A 5320-nucleotide genomic window follows, 5' to 3' on the forward strand; every position below is an offset into this window, starting at 1 on the left:
CCTCTCGGTCTCTCTGGGAACTTAGTTCTGCTTTTCTGACGTAGGCTGCCCTTCAGTGGGGCTGGGTTGCCTCCAAGGGACTTCCCCAGAAATCTTGACCACCAGCTGCCACTTACACACCACACTCTCCCGGGTTCTGTCCAGCCCCTACCCCTTATATCTGTTTGCCCGTCTAGAATGTAAGCTCGTAGTGGGCAGGGAATGTGTCTGTTTATTGTTATATTGTACTCTCCCAAGCTCTTAGTACATTGCTCTGCACATAGTAAGCTCTCAATAAATCCCATTTTAGGATTGAACCTGGAGAGTTTCCAGTACTCTACCAGTCTTGGCTACAGGAGGGAGAGTCAAGCTGAGGCATACTCATTCTATTCCTAGCTTGGGAAGTGACTAGCAAGTGGAAGACAAACTGCTATAAGTCAAAACTCACCTGTGTTGGGTAGCACCAGCTTGGGAGAGAGTCGAAGGCGCAGACTCAAGTTTACTGTGTGGAAGAAGGCAATGGTAAACCATTTCTATATTTTTACCAAGAAAACTCTATGGCTACACTACCAGATTGATTGCAGATGGAGAGTGAGGCATTCTGGGTGAGATGGGTCCATGGAATCCATGGGTCGGAGACAACTTGACAGTAGGACAAGACAAGACCGACTGATTGACTGACTGCCTTGTCTTCTGGGCCATTTAGATGGACCCTACAGGCTCTGGCCCCCAGGATTTCCCTGTTTTCCCAATAAGCCAGCATGACCCAGCCCCTTGGTGGAGGGAATTTCCATCTCAAAACATCTGGGGTGTCTCTCCTTCAGTGTCTTCAAGGTCCTCCCTGGAAAAACTGGAAACTAGGCAATTCGGGCTCTGATGTTCTCAAGACTTTCTCTCCGCCCTGTAGGCTGAACCCTTACCATCCATAAAGGGAAATGAAAATCTCTAGTGATAAATGTTCTTTAGTGGAAAACATGGTGTTCCTTCATAATAAATGCCTTTTATATGCTCTCATAATATCCCGGCTGGATTATTGTGTCAGTCTTCTCTCTGATCTCCCTTCCTCCTGTCTCTCCCTGCTCCAGTCTATTCTTCATTCCGCTGCCTGGCTCATCTTCCTGCAGAAACGCTCTGGGCATGTCACTCCCCTTCTTAAAAACCTCCAGGGGTTGCCTATCAACCTCTGCACGAAACAAAAACCTCTCTCTCTAGGCTAGAAGGCTCTCCATCACCTTGCCCCCTCCTACCTCTCCTCCCTTCTCTCTTTCTACTGCCCACCCCGCAAGTTCCACTCCTCTGCCACCCACCTCCTCACCGTCCCCCGTTCTCCCCTATCCCGCCGTCGACCCCTGGGCCACGTCCTCCCGCTGTCCTGGAATGCCCTCCCTCCTTACCTCCACCAAACTAATTCTCTTCCCCTCTTCAAAGCCCTACTTAGACCTCACCTCCTCCAAGAGGCCTTCCCAGACTGAGCTTCCCCTTTTCCCTCTGCTCCCTTTGCTGCCCCTCTGCCCCCCCTTCACCTCCCCTCAGCTAAGCCCCCTTTTCCCCCCTTTCCCTCTGCTCCTCCCCTCTCCCATCCCCTCCCCTCAGCACTGTGCTCGTCCACTCATTTGTATATATTTTTATTACCCTATTTATTTTATTAATGACATGTACATCCCCTAGATTCTATTTATTGCTATTGTTTTTGTCTGTCTCCCCCGATTAGACTGTAAGCCCATCAATGGGCAGGGATTGCTCTATCTCTTGCCGAATTATACATTCCAAGCGCTTAGTACAGTGCTCTGCACGTAGTAAGTGCTCAATAAATACTATTGAATGAATGAATGAATGAATGCCTTCTCCACTAGTCTCCTGAGAGTTGCTCTTCAATATGTTGAAAATCTTCTCCCAGTCAAGCTAATGGCTTGGCAGAGCACCCTCTGTGCTAAAGGCACTGGAGGGAGGCCAGGGTGTGGGGAAGTGGACTATCCATTATGCTCAACTTAAATCCTCCCTGATCCTGCTTTATAAGAACATGCCCAGGCCATGTAATTTCCCAAGCATCTATTTCCCAGGAAGTAGAGATCCGAGAGGACATCACTCTGGTTACCGCTTAATCTTTGTAGACAGTGTTGCAAGCAAGTGGTGACTTCCCAGGAGTATGGCCATGAGCAGTGTGTCTGAGCTGAGAGAGGGTAGGCCTGAACAGCCCTGTATTGAGACTACCAATCCAGGCCCTCCTTGCCCAAATGATGGCCTTAGCAAAGTCATTTTAACCACTTTTTATTCCTAAGTTTTTCCATCTGTAAAATGGGTGTGGGTATTATTAACGAATACCAACCCTCTCCAACCAAAAGCTCCATCTCTCCTTCAGCCAGGAGAAACCCGACAGTTATGTATACATCTATGACTCCAGACACCTCACAGCTCCCCTCTCAGAATTACATCTGGAGAGTTTCCAGTAGTCTACCAGTCTCGGCTAATGGAGGGAGAGTCAAGCAGAGGCATACCCATTCCATTCCTAGCTTGGGCAGTGGCTAGCAAGCGGAAGGCAATCTGCTACAGGTCAAAACTCACCTGTGCTGGGTAGCAGAGGCATGGGAGAGAGTCAAGGGCAGAGACTCAATTTTAGCACGAAAGAAGGTGATGGTAAACTACTACTGAGGTTTTACCAAGAAAACTCTTTGGATACACTACCAGAACAACTGCAGATAGGGGTGGGGCATTCTGGGATAGATGTGCCCACGGAATCTCTATGGGTCGGAGATGATTCGACAGCATAAGACAATTCAAAAATCTCACAGCTGACATGAACTGGCTCTAAAATGCAGTGAAAGTGATGTTCCAGGCACTACTCTGCCTGCTTACCAGAGAGAGAGAGAAAGGCAGAGACAGAAAAAAACAGAGACAGAGAGAGACACAGAAAGAGAGAGAGAAAGAATGGAGATAAACTAGGTAACCCGGGGGTCTTTAGTCTAACCCATCAATGGCGGAGCAAGTCTACCCATCTCCCTACTTTCAAAAACCTACTAAAAATCATATCTTCTCCACGAGGCCTTCTCTGACTAAGCCCCCATTTCACTTACTGCCCTCCCTTCTGTGTCAACAATACACTTGTCTGTGTACCCCCTAAGCACTTTGATACTCACTTTTGTAAATATTATAGAGAACTATAGAGCTATATAGATACTTATAGATATTATTAGTTAGTACTTATGTAGATATTTTCCTATCCTTAATCCACTTTAATGTCTGCCTCCCGCTATAGCATGTAAGCTCCTTGCAGTCAGGTATTGTGTTTACCAACTCTTTTGTATTGTAATTTCCCAAGCATTTAGTACAGTGCTTTTCACACAGGAAGCATTCAATAAGTATCATTGGTTAATTGATTTATTGATCTATGGTGCTCTGTGAGCAGAGCACCATACTAAGAGTATGGTGAGAGTAGTCAATCATATTTATTGATCTCTCAGTGTGTGCAGAACACTGTACTAAGCGTTTGGAAGAGTGCAATATAACAATAAATAGATACATTCCCTGCCCGCAACAAGTTTACAATCTAATGCAGTAGAGTTGGTAGACATGATACCCGCCCACAAAGAGTTTACAGTCCAGAGGAGGAGATAGACATTAAAATAAATTACAAATAGGGCAACTGACAGAGATTAAGGATAAGCAGCGTGGCTCAGGGGAAAAGAGCCCGGGCTTGGGAGTCAGAGGTCACGGGTTCGAATCCTGTCTCTGCCACTTGTCAGCTTTGTGACTGTGGGCAAGTCACTTCACTTCTCTGTGCCTCAGTTACCTCATCTGTAAATTGGGGATTAAGACTGTGAGCCTCACGTGGGACAACCTGATTACTCCTTATCTACCCCAGTGCTTAGAACAGTGCTCTGCACATAGTAAGCACTTAACAAATACAAACATTATTATTATTATAAGTACATAAGTGCTGTGGGTTTTGGGGTGAGGTGAGTACTGAATTACTTAAGGGTACAAATACAAATGCTTAGGTGGTGCAGAAGGGGAAGCAAATGGAGTGGGGAAATGAAGAGTCTGTCAGGGTAAAAATTCTTGGAGGAGATATGATTTTAGAAGGGCTTTGAAGTGGGGAGAGCATTAGTCTGTGTGGGAAGGGGGAAGAAGTTCCAGCTGTGAGTGTCAAAGCCAGGAATACCACCTGGGAGGCAGAGGAAATTTGCCAAGGAAGACTTGGAGGATGTTCTGCTCCAGTCTTATGGGTGTCCATTCAGAAGGTACAATTGTTCAATTGAGAAGCAGTATGGCTAATAGATAAAGGATGGGCCAGGGAGTGAAAAGGACCGGGATTCTAATCTTTTTTGGGGGGGGGAGGGTATTTGTTAAGCACTTATTATATGCAAAGTGCTGTTCTAAGCAATTGGGGAGACACAAGGTGATCCGGTTGTCCCACGTGGGGCTCACAGTCTTCATCCCCATTTTACAGATGAGGTAACTGAGGCTCAGAGAAGTTAAGTGACTTGCCCAAAGTCACACAGCTGACATGTGGCAGAGCTGGGATTAGAACCCATGACTTATGACTCCCAAGCCCGGGCTCTTTCCACTGAGCCACGCTGCTTCTCTAATATAATCTAATCTTGGCTCTGCCACTTGTCTGCTGTAAGATTGGACAAGTCATTTAACTTCACTGTGCCTCAGTTACCTCATCTGAAAAATGGGGATTAAGATTGTGAGTCCCATGTGGGACAGGGATCATGTCCAACCTGATTAGATTGTATCTACTCCAGTGCTTAGTACAGTGCCTGGCACATAGTAAGTGCTTAACAAATACTACAGAAAAATTGTGATTGCATTTTCTTGAAGCTTTCTGTTCTCCTAGAGGACAGTCTGTTTTGTGCTATGGACTGGATTGAGATGGTACAGTTATTTTTTAAATTTTATGATATTTATTAAATGCTTATTCTGAGGCCCTGTGCTGAGAGCTAAAACCATCATATCAGGCAGAATCCTTGTTCTACCTGGAACTCACAATCTAAGTGGTAGGGAGAGGTAAGTATCTTGTCCCCATTTGACACATGAGGAAACTGAGACCCAGAAAGGTTAAACAACTTGCTCCAAGACACACAGAAGGTCCGGGGCAGAACCTGAGATGTGAATCTTAGACCTGGTTATCCAGGGAATGCGTTAGGCTTCCTAGGCCCCTGTGTGTGTCTAAGAACAGGCAGGTGGTATCGTTGAAAGATGGAGGAGGCAGCCAGACATAGACTGGACACATGGTGTAGTGGACAGAGGACTGGCCTGGGAGGCAGAAGGTCATGGGTTCTAATCTCATTCTGCCCCTTATCTGCTGTGGGACCTTGGGCAAGTCACTTCATTTCTC

General features: G+C 46.3%; 1 non-coding gene across 1 annotated transcript; it reads left to right on the top strand.

Annotated features, from left to right (window-relative positions):
* The first annotated feature begins 2393 nt into the window (after positions 1-2393).
* Positions 2394-2531, top strand: LOC114817663. Its single transcript, XR_003765518.1, has one exon. It is a non-coding gene; the product is annotated as a small nucleolar RNA SNORA7 (small nucleolar RNA).
* Positions 2532-5320: the final 2789 nt, after the last annotated feature.

This window comes from Ornithorhynchus anatinus, chromosome 1 (genome assembly GCF_004115215.2).
Source record: "Ornithorhynchus anatinus isolate Pmale09 chromosome 1, mOrnAna1.pri.v4, whole genome shotgun sequence".
In the NCBI taxonomy this organism is placed as follows: Eukaryota; Metazoa; Chordata; class Mammalia; order Monotremata; family Ornithorhynchidae; genus Ornithorhynchus; species Ornithorhynchus anatinus.